The sequence below is a fragment of the Lissotriton helveticus genome, chromosome 6 (assembly GCF_964261635.1).
Source record: "Lissotriton helveticus chromosome 6, aLisHel1.1, whole genome shotgun sequence".
NCBI classification, from domain to species: Eukaryota; Metazoa; Chordata; class Amphibia; order Caudata; family Salamandridae; genus Lissotriton; species Lissotriton helveticus.
In genome coordinates, this window is record NC_136067.1 from 53,536,006 (window position 1) to 53,554,259 (window position 18,254).

An 18,254-nucleotide genomic window follows, 5' to 3' on the forward strand; every position below is an offset into this window, starting at 1 on the left:
GAGGTGGTGCCGTCTGGGAGTTTGATACAAGAACCGTCTACCCATAGTTCTCCATCAGGGTCTGTAAAAGTAGTGTCTCGAAGGTCAATTCTACTTCTGGTCTGTTCGTCCGTGAGGGTCACACAGTCGTGTATAGGGGGCACATCGGGGTCATTTTCAGGCAAGGGCAGCAGTGTAGCAGGATTCAAAGTCGTGCATCTCTTAAGAGTGATATGGGGTGCAAGTAGAGTCAATTCGTATCCCGTCAGTCGTGCACTAGTCAGGTGTTGAGTCTTGGTCTGGTTCAAAAGGGTGTCAACTGCGTGGGGTACTAACACCGTGAGAGAGTTTGAAAGCACAATTCCCTCACTCTGACGGATAGAGACAGCAGCGGCGGCTACTGCTCGAAGGCAGGCAGGTAAAGCTCTGGCGACTGGGTCAAGAGTGGCAGAGAAATAGGCACAAGGGCGTTGTTTGGAGCCGATGGGCTGAGTTAGAACAGACAATGCGCATCCCTCCCTTTCGTGAGTGAAGAGAGAGAAGGGCTTGGAGTAATCTGGTGTTCCTAGGACGGGTGCCGAGCAAAGGGCATCCCGCAACTCCTTAAAGGACGCTTGGCATTTGGGGGTCCAAGGGAGTGGGAAGGGAACATCTTTGGCCAACAGGGAAAGTAGGGGTTTTATGATGAGACTGAAATTTGGTAACCATTGTCGGCAAAAGGAGGTAAGGCCCACCAATGAACGGACTTGCTTCTGTGTTTTTGGGATGGGGGTGTCTAGGATGGTTTGGATTCGGTCGGGTGTAAGTTTCCTCCCTTCTTTAGACAGGAGATGGCCTAGGTATGTCACTTGAGGTTGACAGAACTGCAGTTTCTTTTTGGAGACTTTGTGGCCATTCTCCGCAAGAAAGTGCAAGAGTTGGATAGTGGCCGTGATTGCAAGTGGAGTGGTGTCGGCCGCCAAAAGGATATCATCGACATATTGGATCAACACCACTCCATCTGGTAGCTGGACGGCGTCCAGCTGTCTTTTGAGGGCCTGGCTGTAAATGCTGGGACTTTCAGTGTAGCCGTGAGGAGCTCTACAAAATCGGTACGAACGGTTTTTTAAGGTGAAGCCGAAGAGATAACGGCTGTCTGGATGGATGGGGATAGAGAAAAATGCATTCTTGAGATCAATAACGGTGAAGGTGGTGGCAGTGGACGGGATGAGGGTCAGAATGGTGGTGATGTCTGAGACTACGGGGTACTGTGGCACTACCACTTTGTTGACTTCTCGCAGGTCGATGATGAAGCGGTACGCTTTCTCATCTCCCTCACCTTGCTTCTTAACAATGGGTAGGATAGGGCTGTTGCAAACATTACTAACCACTTCCTCTACCACTCCTGCATCTACCAGGGACTGAATAATCGCTACCAATGCCTTCTCGCCTTCGGGCGATATCCGGTACTGTGGGAGTTTCGGGAGTATGGCGTCTGGTCGAACAGTTATGTGCACAGGATCGATCATCATTCGTCCTACATCCGAGTCGTTTCTGGCCCACAGGTACAGGGGTAGGGTGTCAAGCAAGGTTAGGTCAGCATCAGTGATAGAGTACATATGTCGTGCGGGGCAGGATCTGGACATGCTTGGGTTGTCGTACAGGATGACTCGGACTCCCTCTGGGGAACACCTAATAGTAGCTCGGAAATGTTTTAGTAGATCAATACCCATAATGGCGTCAGGGGAGTTGGAGGAGAGCAGAAATGTTGTGTCCGTGGGGTTGTTTCCTAGGTCAAAGGAGATAGGTACAGACAGGGGATTAGTGGAGGGTGTTCCATCGAAACCTATCGATGTAATGTGTGAGCCAGACAAGGGTGTCCTTGGAATCAGTCGCTTTGATAATACACTACGTGTCGCTCTAGTGTCTACCAAAAATGGAGACTTTGTACCCAGGACCTTAGCGGTGACGTAAGGACCTTGCTGGTCAACACAGAGCTCGACTGGATCCCTCCCTCGCCCTTGGCCGTCCTATGCAAAGTCGTGAGTATTGTCGCAGCCGGACTGTTGGCACTGATTCTGTCGGGGGCGGTCAAATGTGTTCGGTCTGTCAGGTTGGTTACTGTTGGTGTCGTGGGTGTGCCCTCGTCCCTGCCCTCTTGTCCTGGGGCCATTTGCCATGTCCCTTGTCTCGTTATTCTTCATCGCTTCTCGGAGGACCGGGCATTGAGACTTCCAGTGGCCAAATCCTTTGCAAAACGCACACTGGTTCTCATCGAGGTCTGTTCGTGGAGCGCCGGGTGTGGGTGTGCGGTCTCTAGGGGGTGGATTTCTAGGGGCATTCGACTGGTAGTTTCTCCTATACTGCTCCCTTCCTCTAGTCACTCCCTGTAATTGAGCAATCATCACTCGTTCTTTTAAGTCCTTTTTCTTTCTCTCAGTCGCCCTCTCATTCTCGTTCTTTTGATGTTCGTAATACTGAGCCATCTGAAGGATAGCTGCAGGTTTGGAGGCCCCCCAACTACTCTCGCTTGTCTGTAACTTCTGGGAGACCTCTTGTAATAGCCCCTTTACGTAGTTTTGCACGAATAGGTGTTGTCCGGTTGCGGTGGTCATGTCTTGGCCACTGTAGTCGGAGAACACAGTCTCAAATCGGGAGAAATATTCTGATACGTCTTCCTGGGGTTTCTGACGGCAAGCCGTGACTATCGACCAGTCTACCTTTCTCTCTGGGATCAATGTCTTTAGCTTCTGCACTATTTTGTCCGGGAGTTCCAGTATGTCTTTTACAGGTTTCTTACCGGGCTCTCGCTGCCTATCTAGTTCACTGAGTTGATTCCAGGTATGTCCAAACAGATCTGTGTGGTTGGCCTTCCGGATTTGCTTCCACACGTCAGCCGGCAGACATAACCCAAAAAACAAATCAATGTCCGCTAGAGTCATTATGGTTGAGCCCAAGGCTGTACTTAGTTCGGTATAAAATGCTGTCGGGTTCTTTCTTAAATCGGGCAGGGTTTGCCTAAAGGTTAAAATATCTTGTCGATCCCATGGTTGATAAACCCAGTTGTACACAACCCTCCCTTTTGCATCTGCGTGGTTAATATCGTCGTTTGTTCCCTGACCTCTTGGGGGAACCCAGTAGGGGGCTGCTTCTCTGATAGGCATCATAGTGTTGGCTACTTCTAATGGAGGCTCAGCCGTTTCAGAGACTGTGATCTTAACCTCTGGTTTCTGTTCAGTGAGGTGGCGGAAGACTTCAAGAGTTTGCATGAAGAGATCCGTCACATCATGCTCAGTCCCATCTCCAACATCGATCTTTCTATATAGAGCCGTCAGCTTAGCAGGACCCTTAGTTTGATACCTATCCTCATATGCGTTCAGGGTGTGGAAGCTGAACCGTAAAATGAAATGCCGTTTGTGGCTACCAGCATGTGAATTGTACATATCCATCGCATATTCTTCGCTCTCTTTCCGTTCTACCAGTGTCTTTACTATCTTATCAATCCCATCCTGCTCATCTTTGCTCAACCTATTTGGTCTTGCCGTTAGCTGCTTGCTAGTCTTGAGTTCATCTGATGTTGTTACCAATGTAGCCGGTGCGAAGGCCGTAAGGGCCGGGGCACTAGCGCTAGGGCCACCCTCGCCCGTACTCAGGACTGGTAGGTGCTGTGCCAGTGGCTGGCAGGGGGCATAAGGAGGGGGCATGTAGATGATCGGAGGACCTAGCAGTAGCTCGTCGTTTGCCCGTTGTTTGGAGGGCATCTCTGGGTAGAGCGTAGAGGGGGTCCTAACAGGGCATTGGCCTGTCGACCCTGATTCTTGCGTTTGTCTAACTTCCTCTCTCCTTTTTATCTCTTCATCTAGTTCCTTCGCTGCCAGGTGGGCTGCCTTCCGTAATTCTTTCCCTATTTTTGTTTCTTCTCTTTTCCTTCGTTGCTCTGCTTCTTTGCGCCACATGCCGATGCTATCGAGCATAGTGGGTGTTGCTTTATTTATTCTAACAGCTGCTTCTAGCGCTTTTATTTTATGATCATCAAAGGAACCTATCAGTGGCCACTGACTTTTGGAGTCCCTTTTCGTATATTTATGCCATAACTTACTATAAGCTATGGCGACTAGTCCTTGTTTAGTGAACATGTCCTTATTAGGGGTGCCTTCCAATGGAGCTGGATGGTTCATCTCTAATAAGCGGTCCGGGTTGATCCAACTACTGACCAATGGGGAGAAGATAGGCATGACGGGTTACAACGGGGACAAAAGTCTGCACTACCTATCCTTCACTACTTCGCGAAGACTAGACAGAATTTTCTATTCTACAGTATTCGCAAATAGGGAATACCCAAAGAGAGAACCAATATCGAACAATTAATGTTCGTTCAATCAAACAATCAGTGGCGAGAAAGAAATAGGCACGACGGGTTACAACGGGGCAAAAGCCTGCGTTACCTACCCTTCACTATCTGCAAAGGAGGACAGAATACTTTTTATCCTTCCCCGTTTGTAGACAGAGAATTCTCGAGAAAAACAATCCTCGAACAAACAATGTTCGGGCAAACAATCAATCAGTGGGGGAGAAAAGATAGGCACGACGGATTACAACGGGGGCAAAAACCTGCGTTACCTACCCTTCGCTGCATGCAAAGGAAGAGAGAATACTTTTATCCCTCTCAGTTTGCAGACAGAGAATCTCCAAGAGAACCAACAATTCGGAGAGTAATACTAGTATTTTCAATCAAACAATCAAATATTTCTTAGTTTGTCGTGTTACACGACCTTACCCGGACCGTATGGACAGTTTCTCGTCTTCCGCTTCCAGCGCCCGATCGTCCTCTACTCTCTGCTGCTACCGTGGCACTACTGATGGTTCCTAGTCAGGACCGAAGATCACTCGGGGAGAGGTCTGCTCGGAACCAGTGAAGTTCAGATGATCGGCTGTCAGACGAGGGTCTATAGGACAGGAGCTCTTCCGATCGTTGCAGTCGTTCACTCTGTCGTTGGGACCTCTTCCACCGGATCCACGTGTCGCTGATGGGCCCCACACGTTGGGACGCCAATTGAAGAAGATCAGCAAAATGGTCAGGCGATTTAGTCGATGTTTCTTAAATAATTTTGCCCGGCGTTAAACGCCTCTAATACCTTATGAAGATTATCAAATAAAGAGGCAGGCGCTGGAGACAGGAAGACAGGAAACACGTTTTATTCCGACGGAGCAGAACACATCAGATCGGACAACAAGGTATCGTCTCGAGGTGCTCTCTGACAGCCTTTCTGAGGCCTGGCCTTTTATACACTGGTTTATGACATGTGACCGCTCTTTATTACAATAAAGACATTGTGAAGTAGTGAAAAATGACATCCTCGGTACCCCCCCACCCCCGGTTCCGGCTCATTCCAACACGTGGCTACAGTAGAGGTCCTCACCCCCCAAACAACAGGAGGGGGCTATCACGCAGCTGAGTGTTTCGCCGATTCCTTTGGAATGTGTGCGCCTGATCGAATCTCAAGGGGTGGGGAGGTCATGATCAATAGTAGCTCCTTTGAAAAGGGTCGAGTGCATACAGTAGTGGGCAATAAACTGTATTCTCAGGCCAAGGGATGACCAGCGGTTCGTACAGACAATCGGGCTCAGAGGAAGGGGTCATCAAAGGAGAGGTATTCATGAAAGAAAGGATCAGTGTGGATAATCGAGCGTAGAGGGAGGGTTTATCAAAAGAGGGGTATTCATGGAAGAAAAGGAGGTGTTGGTCAGGCGCGGGGTGCGATTCCCAAAGACAGAGTCATGTGGAAGAGGAGGGTTCATGACTTGCCCATGTGAGTGCGGGGTCAGCCAGAGTGCATGGGGGAGGCTTGCAGGGTCAGGGAAGTGCGCTGATGATCGATCGTGAACAGGGAGACCATGGTACCTAAAATGGTTATCGTGTATGTTCATACGTGGGTCTGAGGAATGGACAAGATGGCGCAGATGATGTTCAGTTCACGAACTAAAATTCCACAGGGATTTACGCGACAGGAAGGAGACCCGCGAGACGCCCGACCCGGGCGTAGATCTGAGCCCGGACGGCGTTGGCGGCTGCTGTCCTGGGTCGGCCTGCCTATGATAGGCCTTGAGAGACCCTCCTGAGAGTCAACGGGGGAATTGGCCGACACGCACTGCCACCGGCGCTGTGTAAGAGCGGCACCTATACTCAGTTTGTGACCTGCGACTTGGCGGAGCATTGCCGGACCGGGCCCCCACGTGGATTCACCGCGGGTCGAGTGCGGGTGAGTGGCCTTCACCCGCATTGACTGCCTTTGCTCTACTTAGACCCGGGAGCTTGTGGATGGCTGAATTAGACGGCAGAACGGCCGAGTGGATCTGAGGGAGATGTGGTGGGGCTGGAGGGGCCCGGGTCGGTGCTGCGGGGGCCTCGGAGTCTCTGATCTCGGCCAAACACTAGCAGGACTGGTGCAGCACTAATACATTATTGGACTAGGTGGCTGAGGAGAGGTGGCTCGGGACTTAAGAGACTGTTTGCCCCAATACTCGATTAGCCGGCTGCTTGGTGTTGAGCCTGAGTGCATGTGCTGCCTATCGGACTGAGTGCCCCCCTCCCACCCTCCGCTGCGATTGCCGGCACCCTGCTCTACACACTCTAGAAGCTGGACAACTGGGAAGTGCCTATTACAGCAATGCCTAGAAGGGTGTGGGACACCCTGGTGACGCGGCCTTGAGGTCGGATCCTCCTCCCCCCCTCCTATCTCCCATCCCCCCCATTCCTACCTCCCGCCCGGATTGTTTGCGCCGGTCTCCCCCCTACGAGACGTTTCCGGGAGTGCCCGGCTGCCCACACCTTGTCGTGGTGACGATAGTGGACTGGACCCCGTGCTGGATAGGCCCGGACATCCTCAGGCGAGCGGTGAGAAATCTCGGCACTGTGGGCCGCAAGGGGGCAAGGGGACCAGAGGGCCCGAGCGGCTCGGATATCCCCCGCACCACGACAGGCGCTACGGATAAGCGCACTCCACCGGGAACCGCCTCGACTGCCCTTACGCAGAGCAGCCTCCGGACAAACTGGACCTGATTCTCAAAAAAATAAGGGACTCTAGATCAGCGATGGAGCTGCAATTGGGTGCTCCCACTACTAGCCTGCCCTCCTGAAAGCGGACCACAACAAGTTGGCAGACAAAGTGAAAGATCAGAGTATCACCCTCGCGGATCTCACACCGACGGTGGTGGAGCACTCCTCCTTCTTGCAGCAGCTTCAACAACAAGTCACCACATTGTTAGATCGGGTGGAGGACGCGGAGGTGAGAAATCGGCACAATTATATACGCGTCATAGGCCTGCCGGAACGCTGCGAGGGACTTCGTGCAGCAGTCGTTATGGAACAATGGTTCCGGAACAATGTAGCTCCTGAGGGCTCTCATAATACTTCTGTGTAGAGCGGGCACACAGGATCCCGACTGGCCTGCCCAAACCTGGACTACCACCCCGCCCGTTGATAGTAAAGATCCTCCATTATCGGGATAGGGACACGCTGTTGCAGAAGGCAAGCGAGAAATCCCTAATCCAATATGAGAATCACCGGGTGTCCTTCTATCCAGACTACAACGATGGTCCAAAAGCAGCATTCCTTGTATCTAACGGTAAAGAAAAAAACTACAGAAGGCCCAGCTCAAATATGCGCTCCTTTTTCCCATCCGACTGAAGGTTATCCACGAGAAGAAAACTTACTTCTTCGAAAGTCCCTCTGATGTTGACGAGTGGCTAGAGGTGATGTGCATAGGGGCGAGTCACGCTTCCACTCAAGGACGGTCCCGACAGGGCTCAGAAGACGGCTCAGGGCGTGAAGACCGTCGATCCCCGACGTCCAACAGGAGCAGTGGACGCTCCGGCCCATCGCGGGAGCAACAGAGAAGAGATCAGAAAGGAGCAATTGCGACGGCTGGTGCCTTCTGCGAAGACACGAATAAAGTTGCGACGGACTCAGATGATAGCACGTTACATTCGGATTCTGATCACAGCGCAATTTTGTTCTCCACCATCACACCTCGCGCAGCAGATGATATGCTGGATAACTGACTATGGCCGCTGCACGGCTCAGAACGAGGACATGAAGTTGTAGCTCCCAGTATCCTTCATGATGTGATATTTTAATGTGGTTATAGCTATTTCATCTGACGACTACACAGTCGGGATGTTGGGGGTTGGGATTCCTGAGTGGGATGTTAGAATTCAGGATCGTATCCCTTAGACGTTGGCACCTACAAAGATTCCTGGCGATACCTAATCCTCCCAGGGCTATTCACTAATTTACATCGACCACACCACTTCCTTCACACTAATATCACCTGATATTGGTTACCCGGGACGGAGTGCCGTTGAGCCATCGGCATTAGACGTCCAGTAGTACCATGACATCACTAGTGTCTAGCCACCCCCCTTTTGGCGTACACACCGATATTTGGTTTTGTATGTTCGATGTGGTTTTGTATGTTCGATGTTCCACTGTTGGGCCCAGCACAGTTCTTATGCTGTGCCAAGTTTCGTTTTTGTTCTGGGGTACAGGGTCTCCTGGTCGATTTCAATGAAGAATGTTACAGGGGAAGAGGCGACACAATACCTGGGTAGATGGCGAATACGGCTGTGACTAAAGGGTCCTACAATTTTCTGACATGGAATGTAAGAGGGCTGGGAACAATTCAAAAACGCCACCGGATCCACTTGTTTCTCCTTAGACACCACACACATATCGCGTTCCTTAAAGAATCGAACCTCACAGATTCGGAATCGCAGAAGATGCGGAAGAAATGGAGGTGTCATATCTATTCTACAACTTACTCTGCCTTTTCTAGGGGGGTGACTATTTGGGTCCGCCATGGGACACCATTTGTGGAGCTTGAGCCCCGGGTGGATGATCAGGGAAGATACTTTTTAGTGAAGGGCACGCTGGATGGGTCCTTGATAGTCCTAGGGAGCATCTACGCTCCGAATTACGAACAAGACCGGTTTTTACACAGATTGGGTATGGCACTGACGGAGTGGGTTGAGAGCCCCTGGGTGCTGGGGGGGGGATTGGAATGCAGTTTTAGATTTGGGCCTGGACAGATCACATCCTCCTCTTCAGGCCTCCGGGGCGACCAAGTTGACTGACTTTTTTGCTTCCTGGGTGGACGGTTGGACGCTATCAGATACATGGCGAGGTCTCTATCCTACTCATAAGGAATTTTCCTTTTATTCCCCCTTGCATAACCTTCACACTAGGATTGACCGGTTCTTATGTTCCAGTTCTGTGGTTAATAGAGAAGGGAGATCGGAATACTTAGCCAAGACCTTTTCTGACCATAGGCCCCTGAAGCTCACGCTCCTCTGGGGCAGGGTACCAGCCCCGGTGCCCACCTGGAGACTTAACCCGCTTCTTCTAGAGGACACTCCCTTTCGCGCATCATTGTCTAATTCTATAACTGACTATTTGAGGGAAAACTGGAACTCCGCCTTCTCGAACCTGATTGAATGGGACGCCATGAAGGTAGTAGTCAGAGAGACAGCGATAGGGCAATTAGTAGGAGCCAGACAAGAAGTACACTAGAAACTTTGTGAGGTGGAGAACAGATTGAAGGTACTCGAACGGGAGGCGGCTCTTGACCCTGAGAAGAGCAGAGAGCTGCAAGTAGCTTATATTGATCATGCTGAACTGTTAGAAACGTTGCGGACAATAGATTATAGGGAATACCTACATCGACAACACACTGAAGCTGATAAATCGGGCACACTACTTGCTCGACTAGTACAAGACCAGCCGGAACCACCGACAATAAATCAGATTCGCACTCTGACGGGCACCCTGGTCCACACACAAGTGGAGATTAACGCGGCGTTCCACGATCATCTCCAGGCACTCTATGCGTCCCCCGGACCTGAGGACTGTGTACAAATTGCAGAGTTCTTGCAAGATCTCCCCTTTCCGGCTCTGACGGCCGATACACAGACGGCCATTGACGGCCCTATTACACAGCACGAGAAACGTGCAGCGATCAAGAGCCTAAACTGTAATAAAACGCCTGTTATCGATGGACTCCCCGTGGAGTTTTACCTAACCTATTCGGACGTGCCAGTGCTGGAGAAGGTCTACAGAGTAGCATTTGAAGAGGGCCACTTGCCGGAGTCCACTATGCAGGCACTGGTTACATCTATACCTAAGCCTGGCCGTGACAAATTGGACATGGCCAATTATAGACCTCTCTCCTTGCTTTCCACCGAATATAAGATCCTCAGTAAAGCTCTGGCCAATCGTATACAATCCTACCTTCCCACACTCATATACCAAGATCAATGTGGTTTCCTTCCTGGGCGTAGCACGTCGCTGAATACTCGTAGACTGCATGCTCTAATGACGGCCACTCCACTGGAGTTTCCCCGGGCAGGGTGTATAGCACTCGATCTGAAACAGGCATTTGATTCTTTATCATGGACGTTTATGTTCGAGTCCCTGAAACGATTTGGCTTCCCAGATACTTTTTTGAAATGGGTTTGTTTATTATCCACTAATCCCACAGCTAGGGCGCGGACTGGCCGACACATATCGGAATGTTACTCAATACATAGAGGTACGCGACAGGGCTGCCCCCTGTCCCCGATTTTATTCGTCCTGGCCCTTGAACCCCTGGTCCTGGCCCTCCGGAGCAAGGCAGACGCAGGTGCATCCCTATAGATGGGACGCAACACTTGATATTGGTCTATGTGGACGACATTTTATTGTACCTTCGCAGTGGCGGCTCCTCTATAGAGGCGTTTGGGCGCCGCCCCCCTGCTTTCTCGCCGTGCGAGTAGGCAGACACAAATGGTAGTTATTGCCGTAATAACTACCATTTGTTTCTGCCTTCTCGCACGGCGAGAAAGCAGAAGTTCCTGGTTAAGAGTGGGCGGTGTTACTCGAGGGCAGGGGGGAGTGACTTGCCCACTGTTAATACTGTCTGTTTGGGCAGCCTGAGGCCACCCAAACAGGCAGTATTACCAACAGTGGGCAAGTCACTGTTGAACATATGGGGTAATCTTTAAAATGTTTCTAAATATTTCAAGACTTCACGTTCATTATTGCTTTCTATACCTTCTTTTGTTTCCTCAAAATTCTTCATTAAAATTATTTTTAAAATGCGATGTTTGCTGCTATTTTTTTCAAACTTTTCTCAGGGGTAAGACCACTTCTAACTGCCCTTATGTTAGTCGGGCTCGCTCCTCTGTTAGGTAAATGTCATCCCCAACCCCAACTTTTACGCCGCCCCACACTTTGAAATGTCACCAGCCGCCACTGTACCTCCGTGACTTGTTGGCTGATCATACCTCGATTTTCGCCATTTTCGAGAAGTTCAAGCTCTTGTCTGGCCTAGCGAATAACCCCGCCAAGTCGGTTGGTTTCTTCTTCCGGGAGGCCCCTCATTCGTCCCACATACGATTTGGTACTTATCCGATCCCGGTGGCCCATACTACTTTTAAATATCTGGTTATACAGGTGTATAGGTCACCAGAAGATCAGATAGATGGTAACATCCAACGCGCTATAACACGTCTCTGCAGTAGCTTAGGGTTCTGGACCTCCCTGCCCCTGTCAGTTATGGGAAGAATTGCCATCTCTAAAATGATAATGCTTGTTCGCCTTTTATATTACTTTGTGAATTTGCCAGTGATTCTCCTGCAAAATATGTTTAATACACTGAATACCATTCTGATCAACCTCATTTGGGGAACCGGTCGGAGACGGATTAGCCTCCGTAAACTCTAATTAGGGACAACGTCAGGTGGCTTTGGGGTCCCTGATTTGCGGAGCTACTACTATGCTAGCCAACTTCAGTGGCTCTCTTATTGGACCGTGGGCAGGAACCTTCACGAGATTGGCTTCACAAGGGTACGACTTGACCGAGGAGAGCTTCACTCCATGCTCCTGCCCAAGGACCGGATACCCCCGGACTGTCCCCCTCTGCTACGTACTGCCTTGCTATGCTGGAAGAAAGCCCTCTCTTATACATCTGCAGTGCCACCCTATGCTGCGAATATCCCTTTATTGGGCATCCCTACACCGCAGGGTAGACTTACGCGGCATAAACTTCGTCATTGGATGGATAGCGGGATAGAGGAAGTAGGAGACTTTTTCAGGGACGAGGCCTTGCTAGATCATGAATCCTTCATGCAGATCACCGGGGCTCCCCCATGGCTGTACCTATTGCATGCCACAGTAACACACTATATTAGGACTACTTGGGCACCACAGCGGCTCAAACCTACACAACACAAACTTGTGCATTTACTTTACTATATGGGGCCTGGCGGGCACCTAGTGTGCTGGCTATATACCGGAATTAGGGCACATGCAGCGATCCCACTCATGACCCTCAAAACGCGTTGGGCAGAGGACTCTGACACTGAACTGACTGATAAGGCATGGCAGCTTATACTAGAACATCCCAATAGAGTGTCACGCAATGCCAGGTTCAAATTTATACAGGCAATGGTGCTCCAAAGATCATATCTCACTCCCAAGAGGATACATCGTATGTTCCCGGATTCTCCCCATTGCTGTCCTCGCTGTAGAGGGGATGAGGCGGATTTTATACACATGATGTGGTCTTGCCAGCGACTACGGGGCTATTGGGCCAAAATGTGTCAAGTACTTCACACTGTAACACAGCTGCCAGTTCCGGTTGAAGCCTTACCTTGCCTGGTGGGATTACGTAAAAGGTCAGGGAGACAGAAAGTTAAGATAAAGTTTCTGGACCTTGCCCTCCTTTTAGTGATTAGGGCCATAACGATGAGGTGGAAGTCCCCTAGGTCCCCTACGGTGACCACATGGCAGACAGATCTAGTGCAGTGGGTGCGAGCGGAGGGAGCGGCCCTCAGGAGGGAGGAAGGGAGGGGTCACCGAAAACAACCCATAGAGTTAGAGTGGGAAGCCATATTGCTAGAATTGGAAGGGCTCGACTTGGTCCCATCTCAGGTGGTGGGGTCTCAATAATGCGCACTACCTAATGGGTCCTCAATAGAGGGGGCCCCTGTCAGCATAAAGCGGTGCGGGATATCTGCTCCCATGTTCTACTGACTGACAGCCTGTAATGCCTCCCCAGGGGCAGTTGAACCACTGACAACGGATCGACCAGGAGTGGGTGGGGGAAGTGTTGGGGTGGGAGTTTATCTAGTTCCACAATGGTAATTGTTCTCTTTTGATTGCATGGTCTTGAATTACCTATCCAATGATAAGCCAATATACGTCTAAGACGATTAGTTTATCCTTTACTAAGTTTGCTAGTCATATATACGAGATGTAGATATCCGATTTATGCGATGGGAGGATAAAAATTATGAAAGACTGTTGTGATTGTACAAGTCTGTTACTAATATGCTTGATGATGCAGTCAATAATAAAAGAGATTAAAAAAAATAAAAAAATCTCTCTTGCATTCCCTCCCCAACTCTCTCTTTTACTCTCTCTCCTCCTTCCTTACCCAACTAGCCTTAGGCTTTAGCTCCTCTTCTATACTTCTTTTTAGGTTTAAAGTATTTTATTCTATACTTCTTTTTAACCGTATTTACAACTGTGCCCTGTATTCACAAACAAGCCTTATTAATATTGATAGTTGGTAATTGTTTAACTTTTAATTTTTTTACCTTTCTCTTACTCTCCCCCTCTCTCTTACATGTTATCGTCTGTATTCTTCTTTAAATTCTCCTTTTATAGTTGATCTGCGTGCCTTCTCAGCCAGGAATGACTGAATCCGGTAGGTAAGTATTCTACAATTGTCTTTCTATTTTTCAAACCTCATAAATACTGAATATCCTATTTAAGTCCCAAAAACCTATCTAACTAACCGACGCTACGAGGCACTCTAACCTACGCCTAAGCCTTGCATACACAAACTACTCTAATCTCTGTCTAACTGACTACATGAATTCCGAACGTCTTCTCTTTGCAGTTCAGTTATTCAAGTGCGCGGGTCGGAATTCAACTGACGCCCTTCACAGCTGGTCCAGGTCTTGCACCCAAGGCCAAGTGCAAGAAACTAGACCAGAAACTGCTAGTGCATTCCTTCCTTTTGGGAGTACTCGAAAGACTGGTTTGTTATGCGCTATGATCACCAGCGATTTATTTCGCGCTGGTGATCTTTTCAGAACAGGTTCGTCCATAGGCGCTAAGGCGCACTGGAGTTTGTGGACTCTTTTCTTCAGGACCCTGACAAACAGTTTCCAGAATAGTAATACTTTTCAAATGTAGTAGGTATTGTTTTGTAAAGGTAGTCAAATACTTTACAGTAGTATTAAATATACTTGGGCAATGTCTATCAAATAGTAACAAACTTAGCAAATGTAACAGATAGACATTTAGTGTAATAGGCAAAAAAAGCAATTCAATCGTATGGATGGAAAACAGTTATTTGCAGTTACAGTTAAGTAATCGACATACACATTTAGTCTCCCTGGGTTTGGGAGGTTTGGACCAACGCTGGGCAAGGGTCAGACCAAAGTAGGGACTGCACCACCAGCTGCAATGGGGCAGCCGGGTGCAGTGGTCACTGGGCGCAATGCTAGTCAATGGAGACTGGGAGGACCCACAAGAGGTACAGTTTACAGGCAAGTACCCGTGGTTGCAGGGTATAGACCCCGTGGGTTAAAGCAAACACAGAGGAGACACAAGGCGGCCCCAACCCTGCACCACTAATGGTATTGGGGCGGTCGGGTGTAGGGTGCAAATCAGAGTCGGACTTCCAATGCGTTTCAATAGGGAATCTTAGTTGCACAAAGAGGCTGCAGGCTCGGATCAGGAGGCTGGATGATGGTGACCACCGGCTGGGCAGGTACGTTGAGATATCGAAGGAGGGCTGGGCACTGTCGGCTGGGCACCACAAAGGTGGGGGCAGAGGATGCAAGGGTGCCCTTTGGTGTCAGATTTTCTTTACCAGAGCTGGTAGCAGTCAGGGGGACCCTTCAAGATGAGGTTGCAGGCATCTTCGTGGAGTCCAAGAGAGGTCATCCAACGCTGGATTTGAGATCAGGATTGCTGGGGAGACTTCACTGGACAGGTGAGCCACTCAAACTCGGGCTGTGGGCATCATGTGCAGAGTGGGCAGGGATTGCCGTTCTAGCTGAATCCGGAGTCCTTGTAGTTGGATTCTTCTGGACAGGGCCGCTGTTTTCGGGAGATATGGTCTTTGCTGAAACATGGGCAGTCTTACTCTGTTTTTGGAAGTCGCTGACCACAGGATAGGCGTTGTCTTCTTTGCACGGTCTTCGTGCAGGAGACAGGCTGTAGGGCTGGGGCCAAATCAGTAGTTGTCTTCAGGCTCCCCTGTACGGCCTCTTCTTTGTCCTTTTCTTCTAGGTTGCTGGAATCTTAGGATCAAGGTTCAGGGGTGCCCAGGTGCTGGCATATTGGTAGCCAATGGACTATTTGCTTTTAGGGTGACTACAAACTTTGTTTGTACCCTCTCTTTGGGAAGGGGGCATCCCATAACCTAATTGGCAAAAAATCTTCCATTCAAGATGGTGGATTTTCTAAGGAGGGGGGTCACATTGGTCAAGGGCACCTTATGGGTTGTCCTGGCAGAGGGGGGGGGACACCTCACCTGATTACTAATTTTCTGGCTGACCTTGCAGGCAAACGTGTGGCTAGCTGGAAAGGCCCTGGTCAGCATAACAAAGGGCAGGAAGCGTTTGAGGCTCACCGCCCTGAATGCTGTTTCTGCTTAGGGGTAGGTGAGAGGCACCTCCACCACAAGCAGGCTTTGTTCCTGACCCACGAGAGCACAAGGGCTCACACCTCAGGGGATGAGAAACATGCCTGAGAGTGGCAGGCTGGTGCAGACCAGTCAGCTGAACACGAGGGAGTTGGTTGTTTTTCAGGAGGCATCACTAAGATGCCCTCTGAGTACAATTTGCAATAAATCCAACACTGGTATCTGTGTGGGTAAATTGTGCTGAGAAGTTTGGTCCCAAACCTCTCAGCATTCAGTAAAGCTATCATGGAGCTGTGAGGTCATAATGACAAACTCTCAGCCCATGTACTCAATATGTCTTCACTTCACTTACAATATCTAAGACTTAACTTAGTCAGTGTAGGGGCATATTGCTCATGCAGCTATGTACTTTTCTGTGGTATAGTGCACCCTGCTTTGGGGCTGGGGCCTGCTAGAGGAATGATTTATCTATGCCACAAGCCGTAGTTATGGGAATGGAACACAGTTTATTTATGGAATTTTTTATTTATTTATGGAATTTTTAATGCGCAGCTACTACCCAAGGGTGTCTAGGCGCACAGTAATTGTGAGAAGTTGGCCTGATGTGCAGTGTTCACTATTCTAGTGATCACTATATATCAGTCCAAACAACCCTTATTGATGATTGGTTGTAAGTCAACCTTATAGACCAGCTATCCTAGTAGCATGGATACGAGCAGTCTAAGGCTAAGACTCTAGAGGGCGTGTTAAGCCAGCTGTTTTACCATCACATTACCCCTTGAACACCCAGTGAAAGGACACCACACAAGTGTTATGAAAATAAACAGTGTATTTATTAGAATCACAACAGCCCTGTACTCTTTATGAGGACAGGGTGCTAGGCACACAACAAAACTCTTACGAAAATACTTAAGTTAGCACAGTATATACAAATGCCCGAGGGGCACGGAAAACCATATACTCTAAAAGTGGAATGCGAAATTACTAGCAGGTAAGTACAGTACTAATAGGCTTTGGAATCGCTAGGACTTGACTATGGAATCGTTAGATTACTTCTAGGAGGCCCAGGGGACTCGGGTGCAGAGTGTGCACTCTCACGCGGGATGCGGGACAAAGTCTATGATAGCTAGTAAAGTTAAAGTTAGTGTTCACGAGCGAATCCGACCTGGTAGGGAGAAAACGACAGTGGATCCTGACCCTTGGATAGTGAGGCTATGCTGGGGCACCGAAATGCCGAAGTTACCTAGCCCAGGGGCTGCAGCTGCATATGTCTCAAAAGACGTCGGGAATCCTCGTAGACGAACCAGGAGCCTGGAAGAAAGATGCTGGCAGGCGACCAGTGAAGAGAGTTCGAAGTGATCCAAGCCTGGATCTTGAAGATGGACGATACCTGAAAGCAGAGGGGACCAAGTTCGTGACTACTAGCCAGTAGTCAGGGGGCACCAGGAGGGCACCGGATGGTAGTCACCTCGACTAGGTGAGTGGGCGACGCTGTGCTCTGCAGATCTCACGGACCAGGAGGCGTTGTCGGCGACCAGGATGGAGGGGCGAGCTGTCCCACGATGGATGAAGCTGTCGGCGTCGAAGAACCCAGGATTGGGCAACAAAGCCTTGGCTAATTCAAGCCCAAGCGGTGGACTCAAAATGGCGTCTTGAGTGGACCAGGAGGGTCCAGGGTACTTCTCCGATGGAGGGAAGCAAGGGCCAGTCTGGAGCAACCAGACCAGCAGCAGTGTTGTCGTCGGGCGTCGTTCGGAAGGCCACAAGCCAGCGGGCTAGTAGCCAAACAACGCGATGAGCAGCAAAAAGCAGAAGGGCCCCACGCCGATCGTGGAGATGCTGGGGGGCTGCTCTTCGGTGCTGGAGCTGCTCAGGGTGGGGGCTTCTCGGACCCCAAAGCACTCACCAGGAAATTACTCGGTGGGCTTGCTGTGCAGAAGTCGTGCAGTCTTGGCGATGGCCGGTCCCTCGAGGTCTCGTCACACCCACGGTTCTCAGCTGTGCTGTAGAGGTGGGTAGAGGTCAGAGGTGCCAGGGAAGCCGGGTCTCGTCGAGCTGGGCAGTCGGATTCCGGAGGAAGGACGTGCAGCAGACCGCAGTGTTCTTAGATGGTGCCTGCGGATGCAGGGTGACTACTCCTTAGTCACAAGGGAGAATCTTGAGGAAGAAAACGTGAAGTCCTTTCGTGGAAAGTGGTATCTTGATTCCAAAGATTATCTGATTTGGAAGGGGGCCAGTCTCTACCTTTATCTTGGAAAAGGGGGCTGGCACGCGACTAAGTCCTGCCCTAGGGGTGGGACCAGGAGGGGGGTGGTTACACCCACTTCCTTGGCGGGCTTTTCCCCAGCACAGGGTCTGGAGTGTCCCTGGAACTGGTTTAAGCCAGCCTATGCACAGTGAGCACCGGGGTGCCACTTGCAGTCACCTTCCTCTGTAGCCCTGCCTACCTGGAATACACAAAACCCTGTCTGGGACGGTGCTGGCACCGCCCCTGGCAGGAAACCCTTTGTCCTTGCCTCCTGCTCTGGGAGGACTCCCAGCAGCAGGAGGGCAGACTTGTGTCTCGGTGGCAGCATCCATTTTGTGGAGCTGAGGCTA

At 50.1% G+C, this 18,254-nt stretch overlaps 1 protein-coding gene across 7 annotated transcripts in view; it reads right to left on the minus strand.

Annotated features, from left to right (window-relative positions):
- Positions 1-18,254, minus strand: part of DNAH8 (dynein axonemal heavy chain 8) — a 10,041,960-nt gene that overhangs the window by 9,465,745 nt on the left and 557,961 nt on the right. The window lies entirely within an intron of this gene.